The sequence below is a fragment of the Pseudophryne corroboree genome, chromosome 7 (assembly GCF_028390025.1).
Source record: "Pseudophryne corroboree isolate aPseCor3 chromosome 7, aPseCor3.hap2, whole genome shotgun sequence".
In the NCBI taxonomy this organism is placed as follows: domain Eukaryota; kingdom Metazoa; phylum Chordata; class Amphibia; order Anura; family Myobatrachidae; genus Pseudophryne; species Pseudophryne corroboree.
In genome coordinates, this window is record NC_086450.1 from 338,425,168 (window position 1) to 338,444,286 (window position 19,119).

The window sequence follows — 19,119 nt, forward strand, 5'->3', positions numbered from 1 at the left end:
GCACTGATACTGAGCACAGATATTGAACACTGATGAGGATAATACTAGAACTGACATGGAGCAGCAAGATACAGCAATGGGCTATTGTACTGTAGTATACTGGTCACCACAATGCAGCACTGATACTGAGCACAGATATTGAGCACTGATGAGGATACTAGAACTGACACGGAGCAGCAAGATACAGCAATGGACTACTGTGCTGTACTACTATATACTGGTCACCACAATGCAGCACTGATACTGAGAACAGATATTGAGCACTGATGAGGATACTAGAACTGACATGGAGCAGCAAGATACAGCAATGGACTACTGTACTGTACTACTATACTCTGGTCACCGCAATGCAGCACTGATACTGAGCACAGATATTGAGCACTGATGAGGATGCTAGAACTGACACAGAGCAGCAAGATACAGCAAAGGACTACTGTACTGTACTACTATACACTGGTCACTCCAATGCAGCACTGATACTGAGCACAGATATTGAGCACTGATGAGGATACTAGAGCTGACACGGAGCAGCAGGATACAGCAATGGACTACTGTACTGTACTACTATATACCGGTCACCACAATGCAGCACTGATACTGAGCACAGATATTGAGCACTGATGAGGATACTAGAACTGAGACGGAGCAGCAAGATACAGCAAATGGACTACTGTTTTACTACTATATACTAGTCACCACAATGCAGCACTGATACTGAGAACAGATATTGAGCACTTATGAGGATACTAGAACTGACATGGAGCAGCAAGATACAGCAATGGACTACTGTACTGTACTACTATATACTGGTCACCACAATGCAGCACTGATACTGAGCACAGATATTGAACACTGATGAGGATAATACTAGAACTGACACGGAGCAGCAAGATACAGCAATGGACTATTGTACTGTAGTATGCTGGTCACCACAATGCAGCACTGATACTGAGCACAGATATTGAGCACTGATGAGGATAATACTAGAACTGACACGGAGCAGCAAGATACAGCAATGGACTACTGTACTGTACTACTATACACTGGTCACCACAATGCAGCACTGATACTGAGCACAGATATTGAGCACTGATGAGGATACTAGAGCTGACACGGAGCAGCAAGATACAGCAATGGACTACTGTACTGTACTACTATATACTGGTCACCACAATGCAGCACTGATACTGAGCACAGATATTGAACACTGATGAGGATAATACTAGAACTGACACGGAGCAGCAAGATACAGCAATGGACTACTGTACTGTACTACTATATACTGGTCAGCACAATGCAGCCCTGATACTGAGCACTGATGAGGATAATACTAGAACTGACACGGAGCAGCAAGATACAGCAATGGACTATTGTACTGTAGTATACTGGTCACCACAATGCAGCACTGATACTGAGCACAGATATTGAGCACTGATGAGGATAATACTAGAACTGACACGGAGCAGCAAGATACAGCAATGGACTACTGTGCTGTACTACTATATACTGGTCACCACAATGCAGCACTGATACTGAGCACAGATATTGAACACTGATGAGGATAATACTAGAACTGACACGGAGCAGCAAGATACAGCAATGGACTATTGTACTGTAGTATACTGGTCACCACAATGCAGCACTGATACTGAGCACAGATATTGAGCACTGATGAGGGTGCTAGAACTGACACAGAGCAGCAAGATACAGCAAAGGACTACTGTACTGTACTACTATATACCGGTCACCACAATGCAGCACTGATACTGAACACAGATATTGAACACTGATGAGGATACTAGAACTGACACGGTGCAGCAACATACAGCAATGGACTACTGTACTAAACTACTATAAACTGGTCACCACAATGCAGCACTGATACTGAGCACAGATATTAAGCACTGATGAGGATAATACTAGAACTGACATGGAGCAGCAAGATACAGCAATGGACTATTGTACTGTAGTATACTGGTCACCACAATGCAGCACTGATACTGAGCACAGATATTGAGCACTGATGAGGATACTAGAACTGACATGGAGCAGCAAGATGCAGCAATGGACTACTGTACTGTACTACTATACACTGGTCACCACAGTGCAGCACTGATACTGAGCACAGATATTGAGCACTGATGAGGATACTAGAACTGAGATGGAGCAGCAAGATACAGCAAATGGACTACTGTTTTACTACTATATACTGGTCACCACAATGCAGCACTGATACTGAGAACAGATATTGAGCACTTATGAGGATACTAGAACTGACATGGAGCAGCAAGATACAGCAATGGACTACTGTACTGTACTACTATATACTGGTCACCACAATGCAGCCCTGATACTGAGCACAGATATTGAGCACTGATGAGGATACTAGAACTGACACGGAGCAGCAAGATACAGCAATGGACTACTGTACTGTACTACTATACACTGGTCACCACAATGCAGCACTGATACTGAGCACAGATATTGAGCACTGATGAGGATACTAGAGCTGACATGGAGCAGCAAGATACAGCAATGGACTACTGCACTGTACTACTATATACTGGTCACCACAATGCAGCACTGATACTGAGCACAGATATTGAGCACTGATGAGGATAATACTAGAACAGACACGGATCAGCAAGATACAGCAATGGACTATTGTACTGTAGTATACTGGTCACCACAATGCAGCACTGATACTGAGCACAGAGATTGAGCACTGATGAGGATACTAGAACTGACATGGAGCAGCAAGATGCAGCAATGGACTACTGTACTGTACTGTACTACTATATACTGGTCACCACAATGCAGCACATATATTGAGCACTGATGTGGATACTAGAACTGAGACGGAGCAGCAAGATACAGCAAATGGACTACTGTTTTACTACTATATACTGGTCACCACAATGCAGCACTGATACTGAGAACAGATATTGAGCACTTATGAGGATACTAGAACTGACATGGAGCAGCAAGATACAGCAATGGACTACTGTACTGTACTACTATATACTGGTCAGCACAATGCAGCCCTGATACTGAGCACTGATGAGGATAATACTAGAACTGACACGGAGCAGCAAGATACAGCAATGGACTATTGTACTGTAGTATACTGGTCACCACAATGCAGCACTGATACTGAAGACAGATATTGAGCTGATATTTAGCTGATATTGGGCTATTCAGGCAGAGAACGTAGCCACGTCCTCTCCGCTCAATCTACAATGCACGAGTGAAAATGGCGGCGACGTGCAGCTCTCTATATGGAATCCGAATCTCTGGAGAATCCGACAGTGGGATGATGATGTTTTGCCTCGTTCGGGTTTTGCGAGTAAGGCGGGAAGAACAGAGGCTGCCTCGGACCCGTGTAATCCACGTGAAGTTCGGGGGGGTTCAGATCTCGACGAACCGAACCCGCCCATCTCTTGCTATGAGATGTTCAGAATAGTCTGGAAATTAGTGAAAATTTATGTTATTGAGGTTAATAATACTGTAAGAACATAAACACCCCCAAATTCTGTTATTTTAGCTGTTTTGATGGTTTAAAAAAAAATCCAGATCCAAAACCAAAACACGCAAGGGTGGTTTTGACAAAACTAATCCAGATCCAAAACACGAAGGAGATCCAGATCCAAAACGCAAAACCCGAAAAATGGCCCGGTGCACATGCCCACGCCTGGACTGTTAGGGTGATTTGTGTTGGCAGAGTGTATTGGATTGCCTGGTGCAGTAACGTCAGCCCACACACTTAATGACCTTAAATAGTAATGCAGATTTATTCAGTAAACACAGGTGACTTAGATGCAGTATTGATATAGGTAATTGGGCATCTTATACCATACAAGGTAACAGCAGTGATCAGCCGTGCAGTCTGACTCCCGGTGTAGAGACGATGCAGCGCACGGCTCTGCGTCATCTCCAGAGCCGCGATACATGCAAAGGAACGCTGTAAGTCTCTGTAGCTAAGATCTGCTCCCGGTCTCAGCTCTGCGCGCTTGCACACTCCAAGACTCAGTCTCTCTAAGATGGAGGATTAGAGCACTACATCACATAGCTCCACCTCCGAGAGACACTGGCACAAGTGGATTAACACTAGTGGATGTGCCCATAGGCTTCTATGTGGAAGGAGACAGGCACAGAGCACATCATATACTAACACTCCCCCTCACTTAAGACTGTCTCCGGTTACATATATTAAAGAACATGACATTTTATCAAACAAATCAATAAAGTAATTCCTGTAAATGAAAACATAATGTGAAGCAAAACAGTAAGAATGAATCAACATTAACCATATTCTAGTCCACATTCCATCAGGAATGTATGTAACAAGTGTGATGACAGTACTTTTGTCAACATGCCGGCAATATTTTCTTCACTTGCAACATATTCCACATTGATGGACTTGCTTTCCACCAACTCACAGATTAAGTGATGTCTTATAGCAATGTGCTTAGACCATCCATGATACTTTGTGCTACAAGAAAGATCAATTGCTCCATTGTTATCACACTTTATGTTGATGATCTCATTGTGGTAAAGAAGACCTAATTCACATAAAGACTCTCTTATTCAAAGCGCTTCTTTTGAAGTTTCTGTGAGTGCCATGTACTCTGCCTCTGTTGTAGAAAGAGCAACTGTGGGTTGTTTCCTACTTGCTCCTCTTGCGGCTGCACCTGCTAGTTCAAACAGGTATCCAGTATAAGAACGTCTGTCATCCTCAACTGACCCCCAAGCGGCATCACAGAATACTTTTAAGCTGGTATCTGTTGATTTTGTAAATCTCAGCTTTAGTGAACTTGTACCTTTTGAGGTACCTTAGTATTCTCTTTACTGCAAACCAGTGTTATCTCCCAGGATTATTTGCAAACTGACTTGCCCAACTCACTGCATGTGTGATGTCAGGTCATGTACCAATACCTGCAAACTCTCCATTCAGGAATGCAGAATCAAAGTCTAGCTGATATAACAGTAGATCATGTAGTGTAGCAATAGCAATCACTAACCTTAAGGTGCTATACCTTGTGACTGGTGACTAGATCTCTCTGTAATCTATTCCATACTTCTGGGTGTATCCCTTTGCAACAAGGCGGGCTTTGTAACGAGCTATTGTCCCGTCTGCATTCAACTTATTGCAGAAAACCACTTGTTCTTAATCATTTTACGGTCACTTGGTCTATCAACCATAGTCCATGTACTGTTATCATTTAGTGCTGACAGCTCTGTAGCAATTGCTGACTTCCACTCTGTCCAATCACTGCTTGACTTTGCTTCCTGTATGTTTTGAGGTTCACAGTAAGCTATGTTTGCATAATCCTCTCTGTATTTCTTGGCTGGAACACCTTTATTTCTCCTCATGGAACTTCTGTTCTCTGATTTGTTGTCTGCTTTGACACTCTCAGATTCAGACACACTTTCTGCTGCCTGTACATCCAAAGATACATCTTCTTGTTGCTCCACTGCTCTGGTTAGTGGTGCTGTCTCGTAGAATACCACATCTCTGGATTTAAGAAGACCTTTACTTGTAACATCCCAAAGTCTGTATCCTTTGCTTTCTTCACAGTATCCAAGCATTATACATTCTATGGATTTTGGAGCTAGCTTTCTCCTTTTTTCCTTTGGTATATGTGCAAAAGCTTTACTCGACACGAAGAAGACTGACACTTGGCTTTTTCCTGGACTACGCCTCCAGTGGCATTTTACCTTTGATGGTCACTGTAGGTGCAGGATTCTTAAGGTATACTACAGTAGATGCTGCTTCAGCCCAAAACTTCTTTTCTAGGCCAGCATCACTTAGCATAGTCCGTGCTCTTTCAACAATTGTGCGGTTTGCCCTCTCACTCATGGCATTCTGTTCCGGTGTGTAGGCAATTGTTAGCTGATGCTTTATGCCATATTTCCTAAGGAATGTGGCTAAGACTTCGTTATCAAACTCTCCACCATTGTCTGATCTCAGGATCTTTAGTTTCAGACCTGTCTGATTCTTCACTAGGTTTTTGTATTCCACAATTTTGTTGACAACTTCACTCTTTTCTTTAATGAAGTACACGTGTGTCATTCTTGTGATGTCATCAATGAGAGTCATAAAATACCTGTAGCTACTGATTGATTCTTCCTCCATTGGACCACACACATCTGTGTGCATTAGAGCTAACGGTGTCTCTGCTTTACTAACTGACTTTGGAAATGGGCTGCGAGTTTGCTTGCCTTTTATGCAACTCTTACATATGGGTCTTTCAGCGTTGCTCACGGTGATCCCTGTTACCATTCCAACTAGCAGTTTCTAGACGTCATATCCTAGATGACCCAAGTGTTTGTGCCACAGCTCCATTGACTGTTTTTCATCAGTAGCCATGATTGCAGTACACTCTTCAGTGTCCAGGACATATAGTTGGTTGCACCGGGTTGCTGAAGCAATAACAGTCCCTTTTTTTATTCTGCACCATATATTTGCCCTTCTGAAATTGGACTTTATAGCCTTTCTTCTCTAGGACGCTGATAGCAATGAGATTACTTCCTAAATCAGGCACGTACAACACAGCTTGGATATCTGTAACAACTGTTTCTCCTCCAATTCTTTAACGTACTGTGATTGTCCCAGCTTGTGATGCAGTAAGAGCCTTATTTCCAATCCCTGTAACTGTAGTGGGTACACACGGTGTTAAAGAATCGAACCAATGCTTATTGCAACTGATATGTCAAGTGGCCCCCGAGGCATGTACCAGCAATCCTTCCTGTGACTGTCTACTACATTCAGTGCTGACTCGTTTGTCTTGTCACGCTGCTTCTGCGCACCACTGGAATTTCTCATTCTGCAATCTGAAGCTTAATGTCCTACCTTGTGACATACACAACATTTGAATTTGTGCTTTTTGGACTTTGTGCCCTTTGTGATCAAGGCAGAACCCTAAGCTATGGTCTCGACAAGAATACGTTCTTGGAACTGCAGCAACTTGGCCCTTATAATCTCCGTTGTCAGCTTAGTGTCATTTGACTCAAAGCAACCACCAAAAAATAAAATTCTGGCATCTAATTCTGTAACATAGCCATTGACACGTCTTCCTCGTCCACCTGTGCCCCCACAGATGCCAACTGCTGAGCTATCGACAATAACTTATCAATGTAATAATTTGCAGTGTACTCAGTTTTGTTCCATATAGCATGCGTCTCAAACTTATCCTTCTCAATGGACCTTTATCTTCATATACATTTTGAAGGGCTGTCCACATGTCCTTAGCTGACACTTTTCCACTGACTATTGAATAGACATGCTGCTCCACAGTTAAACCTATCTTTCTGATGGCTCTGTCTACATCATCTGGGTTTGGACCTGCTCCTGGTTCTATGCTGACCTTCCACAACTTTTCCCGCTTAAGCTGCATCTCCATGGCAAACTTCCATGTAGCATAGTTCTCTGAACCTTCCAGCTTAGCAAAGTTCATGCTGTGTCATACTTTCTGCACTTGTGCAAAATGTCACTTTAAAATTTGTCTGTGTGATTATTCAAAAGCACTTTGGGGTTAATCTTTAGGCACACGCGGGTCTGGGGCGTGGGACTGGGCCCATAACCTGTTGGCAGGATTGCCAGGAGCAGTAACATCAGCCCACGCACTTAATGACCTTAAACAGTAATGCAGGTTTATTCAGTAAACACAGGTGACTCAGATGCAGTATTGATATAGGTAATTGGGCACCTTATATCATACAAGATAACAGCAGTGATAGCGGTACTTATCAGGCGTTGTCTCAGGTGGTAAGGGACGGAGGACTGTGCAGCTGTGCAGTCTGACTCCAACTGTAGAGAAGATGCTGCGCATGGCTCAGCGTCAGCTCCGGAGCCGCGATACATGCAAATGAACACTGTAATGCTGGGTGTTGTACTGATATTCCATATTTTACCACCACCCATGACTCTTTCTCTCCTGTCTACCCCTATTCCCCTCTCTCTCCCCCCACGTCTCCTCTCTCATATCCTCCTATACCTCCTCTCTCCCATCACAGGTAGGAGTCTCTGCTAGGAGCAGAAGCTGATGCCAAGGTGGACCTGTATGCTTTAAATGCCAGGGCCTATTTTTAGTCCCAGTCCGACCCTGGCACCACCCACAGAGCAGTCTGAAGCCCTGCCCCCTAATTGCCCAGAGCTCTGCCCCCAAGCCATCCAAAGCTCCGCTTCCTGTGTCCTTTAGTCGCATGGAGCACATTTATCACCCCCACAACAACTGAGTTCAGTTGGCAGCAGGGTACTAAAATGTTGTGAAAATGTGATGTGGATGGAACACAAAGGCTGAGCTACCAGGAATAAAATAAACTGTCTCCGGCTGTGCAAAGAAACCAATAGGCATACTCAATTTAGTTATGGCTCTGATTTATGTAAAATATAACCTTATATGGAATATCTACAGTCCGAAGTATTCCTGTAGGTCCCATACATGCCTTGATTACTGCAATCTCCTCCTCTCTGGTCTGCATGTCACTCAAGTGTCCCTCCAGCAGTCTGTCCTGAATGTGGCGTCACAAGAATTCTATGCAAATTCCTTCACTGGCTCCACATTCCCTCCAAAATACAATTCAAATGGCTTACTCTCACCTATAACACTCTCTGCAGTGCTTCTTCTTCTACATCTTGTTAAAAAATACAAATGACCCTCACTTTTCTCTCTCACCCAACGGTGCAAGTATGCGGGTACGCTCAGGTATGGAGTACCCTTAAGAATTTGGCAGTGGGTACTCAGTACCACCTGCCACCCACTTTGCTATTACCACAATTATAATGTGCCACAAAGCAACAAGACCATGGTGCTTGGCAGCATGACGGCTCCTCCCCTTTGTCAGTGTGTCTGGGAGTGCGACAGTGGCTGTATTTTCCTGTTATAATGGAGGCATTACTATATATTGTTATTAAATTGGGGGTATTACTATATATTTCTATTATACTGGAGGCATTACTATATATTTTTTGCCTTGCCTCCAGATTCCAAAAAAAAGGGTCTGTCGTGTGGCCACGTCGCTAGTGTCATGTAGCCACTCCCACTAGCAGCATGTGGACATGCCCCCTCACACACACACACACACGCACACACATGACCACGCCCATTTTTCGGCACTCAGTACCACTACGAAAATATTTCTACTTGCACCACTGCATCTCACCTATCATCTCCTACTGCTTGCAGGACTCCATCTGTGCTCCTCACCCCTGGTACTCCCAGTCCAAATTGATGAGACAAAAATTTCAATCTGTCAAGTCCACCTTAGAGTGACATGCACAATGTCGGTGCTCAGAATATCGGCTAGAGATGTCCTGTCCTCACCTCCTTGTCTGCGTTTTTGCCTGGTACTGTATAATTACTATTTTCCCATGTCTCATCTTGCATTAGGATTTTACTGATGGAGTAGGTTGTTCTCTTGTTCCTGTATGTATTTGTATGATATAACTGGCACACTACCATGCCATATTTATTGTAAATAAATGTTGTTGATAATGATGATGATGTATGTATTTGGAAATCTGTATATTTAAAATGGACACAGCGCACGCAGGGCATAATGAATCACCTAGTAGGTGCTGTGATTGGGGGAGTATATATGTATGTATATTGTGGGAGGGAGTCTGTATATGCTGCGACCTGAGGGGTGGGGGATGGGTTGGGAGGTGTTATGCTTGGGGGATTTGCGGATGCGGTGGACAGGGGGATTGGGGAGGGTCACCGGAGGTGCCATGTGTGGGGGAGGGCCACATTAAGTGGTTGGGTGGATGGGGGAGGGTATTGGGAGGTTATGTGTGCAGGGTATGATGTCACCAGTACACAGACAGGCGGTTAGTGAGCAGGATGAGGGTGACAGAGTGGAGTGGTGGGGAGTACTCAGTAGCTATAGGCGTGGAGTATAGGTGTGACGTACCAGTGTGATTCCCTTTGCTGTCATGTGTGACATATCTGTGACTTAATAATGAGCTTGTATTTTGTGCATGTAAACCCCTCGCTGGTGTTGTGAGATGTTGATTCAGCTGCTGTGAGCGGGAGCTGCGGGTCAGTAGCAATGGGTCTTGGCGGGTCTCAGCGGGTGACGTTGGCTTGCCGTGGCGTAACTCGCTGAGACCCGCGATTGCTGGACGCAGTGATCAGTGGTGCCCTGAAATAAACAACTGGAGATCCAACGTGGTTGGGATACGAAGGTGGAAACATCTAAAACCGCAAGGTAGGGAGAGCCAGGGACAGGTTCCACCAACAGTAGCTGACCCGTAAGAACTGTGGTCACTCTAAGTACCCTGGAAGGGGGGGCTGTAAACATATCTTTTAACCACTCTTTTTTTTCCTTACAGGTGCCACATTCAGTATACTTATAGCACTCGTTTTCCAATGTATCAATGTTAATAATATACTGAGCAGCTTAGACACACATATACAGCACAGTTAATTTTCTCCCATTTCTCAGAGGTATATGGTATGTTCCGCCTGACGGGCCTCATGCCTTCACTGTGTCTGTCTGCAGCAGGTGGTCTTATCGTGACAGCCGTTCAGTGGTCTGGCTGTGTTCCGCCAGGCATCGCGCTTACCCTGGAGCAGATCAACGGGCAGACCTAGGCTGCAGACGGTGGGAGCTCCGGCACTGCCGAAAAGGTGATTGTTGATAAATATGTGTTAGAGGTGGTCCACAGCACATGTCCCGTCCCGCATGGCGCCCAGCATGGCACCAACCTGTGTTGCAGTGGCAGGAGTTAGCCCTGGTGTGTGGGGGTCAACAGGCAGGCAAGTTATGTATCCGGGAGAGGTGCGGCGTGCAGCAACCTGCTGCCTGCAAGTACCATCAGTATTTTCTGGCGCCCATCATGGCACCACTCTTTGTTGCTGCGCTAGGGGTTTGGCCAGGGGAGTGGGGGTCAACAGGCAGCCAAGTTATGTAGCTGGGAGAGGAGCGCCGGGCGGCAACCTGCTGCCTGCAAGTACCGTCAGTATCCATGGTGTTACCCTACCTGCAGATGCTGTCAGTGTCCATAGTGTACCTGTCGCTGCTGCTACCGCTGTCCATGTACACCTCCCTATACTGTAAGTAGTATCACTGTGCATATTGTACCTCACTCTGCTGCTGACACAGGAAATGGTGTAGCTCCCTGCAGATGATTTGAGTGTATGACTCTGACTCCAGACTCCGCCCAGCGTTATACACACAGTGACTCTGGGCTAATGGGAGATTACATTGAGGTCCACACTTGGTTTGAGCGGTGAGGGAACCACATTCTGAGGTGTATTGAGAGCTGTGTAAACCCCAGGATCCTAGTCTGTGCAGTTTGGGGTTATATATGAAAATGAACACCAACACATTCTAGACAAAAGGTTGATGTACTGTGCCTTGTTTTTCAGTCTGGTCCCTTTCAAAGTGTACAAAACAACGTGACAAGGCTTCTTGGTGGCTCTGCATTCTGTGACAACTTTAATATAGCCTGTACAATTTTTACTAAAAAATATTCTATACCTCAAGCGCATAGTACTAACATAAATGAGCACTTATTATATCTGGACAGCACTGCTATAAATCAAATTATCTTACATTTACAATTCAGGGTTTTCTTGTGTCTTCCTGGCTCGGGGGGTACGTAAACCGTTCAGATGAATTCAGTGTGCTGATAGAGCCAAATACATATGCAATAAAAGAGTCACTGACTGTTGACTCACGCTGTGTATGGGTATTATCGACTGCGTATTTGTCCCTGCTCAGTCTTCTACCTCCAACTTAACAATGTTCCCGAGGCAAGAACGTATTGGATGCACTTTGATAAACAATGCTGAGGTGACAGATTTAGGCTCTAAACTAAATTGTGTTCCATAAACTGTGAAACAAAGACTCATAACTCACCTTCACTACATGTATTTCTGTGAAAATTATCTCTCATGCTTTGATCTATACTGTATCATTTTACAGAGTGTCCTCGTGTGCAATATCAATCAAATCTGTGGAAGATGCTTGGAATCTCATTTAAAATCACAGAATACAAATCAAAGATTCAGCTGCCAAGGAGACAGGAAATGCTCCAAATAGTCACAATCTCCTCTGATTACAGCTAATTCATTTTGGGAAAAACTGTATAAAATTCCACTGTTCCCAGATCTTGCCTATGAAATTTGTGTATATACTTTGGAATCTTGTTTTTCATCATGTTTACTAGGCAGCAGGTGTAATGTTTACTGTATATCTTTTTTTTTATGTCATATAGAAGAGTGGATGGACTTTGTACATCGCAATATCAATTAAAGTTACAGCTTCAAAAATCAATAATTCATAAAACCAGAATATAGATAAAATACAGGTTCTGACCAGAGCTAAGGAACTACTTTTAACAGGTTTGTGTGTTTTTCTGAACATAGCAACCATAGCAACCAATCCAGTTTTTGGTTTAATTTTTTACAGCAGATTATCAGCAGTTATATTTGATTGTTATCTTGATTACTGCATTTTTATGTTCTTTGTAAATGGAATTCTGGATCAAATGTTTATGTTTATACATTTATTTTGCAGAGCTACTGATCACCTCTTTCTCAATGCTTATCCTACCTTATGCATTTTCATACCCTCCAACATGACCCATTCCATAATGTACAAAATTCTGTTGCTGGACTTCCTTGCCAGTGGCAGTTGCAGTACAAGATTCAAGTAGGGAAGCCACACCAACTGCCACCCCAAACACTGCCAAACATCACCGTCTGGGACTCACTGGCAGTTTGTGTGGCTCCCCTATTTGAATTCTGTACTGCGCTGCAGCCCAACCTCTGCAACTGCCACTGGCAAGGAAGTCCAGGAGCAGAGCATGTTGTACCTAGTGGAATGGGTCATGTTGGAGGATAAACATTATACATTTTTATTATCATTTATCTTCCAAGTACTTTCATATGTTAATATTTATTTCTTAGTATTTATTTATATAGCATTATAATATTCTGTTGCTCTTTACATTTAAATGTTAACATCAATAAAAATATTTTAAACAGATTATCAGAACCAGATTTTTTGTGGTCTGTATTCCCCTCAAATCTTAGGGATCTTGGATTTGGATTTGTTTTCATCATGATGCTGCATGCCGCAATACAATAGAATTGAGTGGATTGATCTTTCCAAATATGACATTTGTATGAATCTATTACATTTGAGTCTACAAAATAATTTAACACTTTAACTGGTATGGCCGCATGGGATGTGACCTCGTCTAGCTGATGCTGGTATGGTCGCATAACTTCTCAAAATGCCATGTGAACGCCAACTTTGGATCGCATGCACTGGAAAGTAAAGTGCACTGTTCGGCTGATCTCTGCATGTGCAGAGATCAGCTGCAGCAGGGATGACTGATCATCCTCCTTCCCGGACCCATCTTTTGCTGCACTGTGAAGGATGGGGGAGGATTTTCAGCAGATTTTCCGCATCTACCTATCCCAGTGGCTGTCCCTTGGGATTCCAAAATTTTACTTCATGCTTCTAAACGAACTTTGAGCTTTTGTTTGTTATCATGGCTAAAAGCAAATTTTCCGGGAAAGTGAAGAAAGCAATTTGGGCAATCAAAGCATCAACAACATGTAAGTGCTTCTGGCGTAGGTAAGTCCACTGGAGAAACTCAAAGAAGTACCTTGGTCCATCCATAATTGATCTGCTACTCCTTATTTTGAACCCCATTGGACCGTAAACATAAAGTAAGTACTTTGTGATAACTTTCAGTTTGGCTGAGAGCCTTTCAGTAGATATATGCAAATGTAATATTTGGTTTGCATAGGTCAGCCAGTGATCATCCTTGAAGAGCTGGGCTTCTATGTGCACGGTACAATTCCCTTTTTACTGTCCATTATTTATTGTGGTACTCTGCAATAATTTGTACAACGCGTGTGAAAGAGACAGAAGAATAGATACTTTTTTATAAATACTAATCACGTTATTTGCTAATCTGTCGGCAATCACTGAAAATAATGGTTCCTTATTTCCACCACTCTCAATACCCAGACTTTTGTATTTCATGGTAAAAACATCTAAGGACGTCCTCATAAGTGGGAAGCTGAGAAGACACTTGGGGGTATATGCAATTGTGGTCGAATTGCCGTAAATGTCGAAAAACGGGGCATTTTCGACAAAAAAACCTGCCGTTTCAGATTCGACTTTTTGCAATTCGACATTTGTCAAATTCGACATGTCTGCAATGGTAAAAATGCGGCTTTTCGACAAAAGTATATTCAATTAAAGAATGTTGATTAGACAACAGTGCTTTTCGACAGTTATTTCATCAATTTCATTCCGCCTCATTTTGCTGTCGTGATCTAATAAAAAAAATTTAAAACACGTTTTTTTGTGTGTTTTTTTGATTGTTAATAGCATATCTATTTATATTAAAAGGGATTATCTACTTGGTTTGTCTATTTATGAGCCACAAGTATTATTTAATAGATTTTTTAAACGAATATTTTTTTTTTTACTTACTAAAATAATATGGAGAGATCAGTGCATGTTTTTCAGTGGGAATGGGATAACATTTCAGAAAAAAAATGCGTGGGGTCCCCCCTCCTAAGCATAACCAGCCTCGGCTCTTTGAGCCGGTGCTGGTTGTAAAAATACGGGTTAAAAAAATGACAGGGGATCCCCCGTATTTTAACGACCAGCACCGGGCTCTGCGCCTGGTCCTGGTGCCAAAAATACGGGGAACAAAACACGTAGGGTCTCCCGTATTTTTCACACCAGCACCGAGCTCCACTAGTCAGAGAGATAATGCCACAGCCGGGGGACACTTTTATATATGTCCCTGTGGCCCTGGCATTAAATCACTAACTAGTCACCCCTGGCCGGGGTACCATGGAGGAGTGGGGACCCCTGAAATCAAGGGGTCACCCCGCTCCAGCCACCCAAGGGCCAGGGGTGAAGCCTGAGGCTGTCCCCCCTTTCAAAGGCGGCGGATGGGGGGCTGATAGCCAAGTGTCAAAAAAAATATTGTTTTTTGTAGCAGAACTACAAATCCCAGCAAGCCTCCTCCGCAAGCTGGTACTTGGAGAACCACAAGTACCAGCATGCGGGGGGGGGGAAACAGGCCCGCTGGTACCTGTAATTCTACTACAAAAAAAATACCCAAATAAAAACAGTACACACACCGTCCGTGACAGTATAACTTTATTACATACATGCACACCAACATACACACATACTTACCTATGTTGACACGAAGTGTCGGTCCCCTTGTCCACGTAGTTTCCACAGGGTACCTGTAAATAAAATTATACTCACAGCAATCCAGTGTAGATCGGTCCTCTTCTTTGTTTGTAATCCACGTACTTGGCAAAATAAAAAAACAACAAACATGATCCACGCACTGAAAGGGGTCCCATGTTTACACATGGGACCCCTTTCCCCGACTGCCGGGACCCCCACGTGACTGCAGTCAAAGAGGGTCCCTTCAGCTCCATTGTATCCAATGGTGGGAACTTTGCCGTCAGCGGATGACCGCGAGGGTGACCCCACATAACCTCGCGGGCAACCGCTGACCGCAAAGTTCCCACCATTGGATACAATGGAGCGCCTATGCGCTACAGTGTATATCGAGTGCGCTGCCTGACAGCTCAGACGCGCACAGCCAATCAGGAGAGTGCCATTACGTGGCGCTCCCTGATTGGCTGTGCGCGTCTGAGCTGTAAACATTGGACCCCTTTCAGTGCGTGGATCGTGTTTGTCGTTTTTTTATTTTGCCAAGTTCGTGGATTACAAACAAAGATGAGGACCGATCTACACTGGATTGTTGTGAGTATAATTTTATTTACAGGTACCCCGTGGATTCTACGTGGACAAGGGGACCGACACTTCGTGTCAACATAGGTAAGTATGTGTGTATGTTGGTGTGCATGTATGTAATAAAATTATACTGTCACGGTGTGTGTGTACTGTTTTTATTTGGGTATTTTTTTTGTAGTAGAACTACAGGTACCAGCGGGCCCGTTTTCCACCCGCATGCTGGTACTTGTGGCTCTCCAACTACCAGCTTGCAGGGGAGGCTTGCTGGGACTTGTAGTTCTGCTACAAAAAACAATATTTTTTTTGACACTTGGCTATCAGACCCCCATCCGCCGCCCTTGGATGGGGGGACAGCCTCGGGGTTCACCCCTGGCCCTTGGGTGGCTGCAGGGGGGAACCCCTTGATTTAAGGGGTCCCCACTCCTCCAGGGTACCCCGGCCAGGGGTGACTAGTTAGTGATTTAATGCCAGGGCCGCAGGGACCTATATAAAAGTGTTCCCCGGCTGTGGCATTATCTCTCTGACTAGTGGAGCCTGGTGCTGGTGTGAAAAATACGGGGGACCCCTACGTGTTTTGTCCCCCTTATTTTTGGCACCAGGACCAGGCGCAGAGCCCGGTGCTGGTTGTTAAAATACGGGGGATCCCCTGTCATTTCCCCCCCCCGTATTTTTACAACCAGGACCGGCTCAAAGAGCCCGAGGCTGGTTTTACTTAGGAGGGGGGACCCCACGCATTTTTTTTCAAGATTATTGAACACTTTTGTGCCATCCATGAAGTCGAATCCAGGACGCACACTATCGACAAATGGTATGTTTTTCGACAGCGGGACTGTCAAATCCGTTTTTTATTGAATATGTCGAATTGGGGTCCCGGCGGGAGGTTTTGTGACTGTCGAATTGTGTCGAATAAAAAAACGGTCGAATTCCAGCCGGAATTCGACCGCAATTGCATATACCTTTTGATCTTTTGGATTGCCAAACAGAGGGCAATCTAATGTCTGGCATAATGATAATTTGGACAGAGCCATGGTTACTTGAAATAATCACGAGTCAGTTAACTTTTCTGCACTATTAGAATTCGATCCTTGGAAAAAAAAAATTTGTCGACCCACCCTAATGTACAGTAGTGAATATGCAATATATATATAAAATACATTTTTGCAAAATTTGCAATTAACCCAAAAACTAATGAACTGATTTTAATCAGGTTTTGACTGAAATGTTCCTTTAGAGCCTCCGAGTAACATAGACTATGGGGTCTATTCAACTGAAATCGGAATTGCCTTCAAGTCGAAAAGACGGTACTTTCCAACTTTTTTAGGTCGAAACAGGATTTGACCTATTCAACTCAGTTGCCATTTTTCCGACTTGTTGGAAAACACAAGGATCGGCGGATTAGCCGCTGATCCACGTATTTTGTAGAATTTGTGACCATTTCCGACAGGTTTTTGGCCCGTTTTCAAGAATGCTGAATCTACTACAAAAAAAGTCGGATCAGTTTTGTCGAAAATGGGCAAAACCTGTAGGAAATGCCCGCAAATTGAATACTGAACTGTAGAGATGAGCGGGTTCGGTTTCTCTGAATCCGAACCCGCACGAACTTCATGTTTTTTTCACGGGTCCGAGCAGACTCGGATCCTCCCGCCTTGCTCGGTTAACCCGAGCGCGCCCGAACGTCGTCATGACGCTGTCGGATTCTCACGAGACTCAGATTCTATATAAGGAGCCGCGCGTCGCCGCCATTTTCACACGTGCATTGAGATTGATAGGGAGAGGACGTGGCTGGCGTCCTCTCCATTTAGATTAGGGTTGAGAGAGAGAGAGAGAGATTGACCTGAGGCTGTGATACTGTAGAAGAGAGTGCAGAGTTTAGTGACTGACGACCACAGTGACCACCAGACAGTGCAGTTGTTTGTTTTATTTAATATATCCGTTCTCTGCCTGAAAAAAACGATACACACAGTGACTCAGTCACATACCATATCTGTGTGCACTGCTCAGCCCAGTGTGCTGCATCAATGTATATATATATCTGACTGTGCTCAGCTCACACAGCTTATAATTGTGGGGGAGACTGGGGAGCACTGCAGTGCCAGTTATAGGTTATAGCAGGAGCCAGGAGTATATAATATTATATTAAAATTAAACAGTGCACACTTTTGCTGCAGGAGTGCCACTGCCAGTGTGACTAGTGACCAGTGACCTGACCACCAGTATATATAATATTAGTAGTATACTATCTCTTTATCAACCAGTCTATATTAGCAGCAGACACAGTACAGTGCGGTAGTTCACGGCTGTGGCTACCTCTGTGTCGGCACTCGGCAGCCCGTCCATAATTGTATATACCACCTAACCGTGGTTTTTTTTTCTTTCTTTATAGTCATACTAGTTACGAGTATACTATCTCTTTATCAACCAGTCTATATTAGCAGCAGACACAGTACAGTGCGGTAGTTCACGGCTGTGGCTACCTCTGTGTCGGCACTCGGCAGCCCGTCCATAATTGTATATACCACCTAACCGTGGTTTTTTTTTCTTTCTTTATACATACATACTAGTTACGAGTATACTATCTCTTTATCAACCAGTCTATATTAGCAGCAGACACAGTACAGTGCGGTAGTTCACGGCTGTGGCTACCTCTGTGTCGGCACTCGGCAGCCCGTCCATAATTGTATATACCACCTAACCGTGGTTTTTTTTTCTTTCTTTATACATACATACTAGTTACGAGTATACTATCTCTTTATCAACCAGTCTATATATTAGCAGCAGACACAGTACAGTGCGGTAGTTCACGGCTGTGGCTACCTCTGTGTCGGCACTCGGCAGCCCGTCCATAATTGTATATACCACCTAACCGTGGTTTTTTTTTCTTTCTTTATACATACATACTAGTTACGAGTATACTATCTCTTTATCAACCAGTCTGTATATTAGCAGCAGACACAGTACAGTGCGGTAGTTCACGGCTGTGGCTACCTCTGTGTCGGCACTCGGCAGCCCGTCCATAATTGTATATACCACCTAACCGTGGTTTTTTTTTCTTTCTTTATACATACATACTAGTTACGAGTATACTATCTCTTTATCAACCAGTCTATATATTAGCAGCAGACACAGTACAGTGCGGTAGTTCACGGCTGTGGCTACCTCTGTGTCGGCACTCGGCAGCCCGTCCATAATTGTATATACCACCTAACCGTGGTTTTTTTTTCTTTCTTTATACATACATACTAGTTACGAGTATACTATCTCTTTATCAACCAGTCTATATATTAGCAGCAGACACAGTACAGTGCGGTAGTTCACGGCTGTGGCTACCTCTGTGTCGGCACTCGGCAGCCCGTCCAT

The 19,119-nt window shown here is 44.0% G+C and overlaps 1 long non-coding RNA gene across 2 annotated transcripts in view; it reads left to right on the top strand.

Annotated features, from left to right (window-relative positions):
- Positions 1–12,947, top strand: part of LOC134943651 (uncharacterized) — a 77,398-nt gene extending 64,451 nt beyond the window's left edge. Inside the window, exons 2-3 of one of the 2 annotated variants that reach the window (XR_010181661.1) lie at positions 10,450–10,634; positions 11,935–12,947. This is a non-coding gene — a long non-coding RNA (uncharacterized LOC134943651). The remainder of the gene's footprint in view (positions 1–10,449; positions 10,635–11,934) is intronic. The other variant, XR_010181662.1, reaches the window with a different exon arrangement.
- Positions 12,948–19,119: the final 6,172 nt, after the last annotated feature.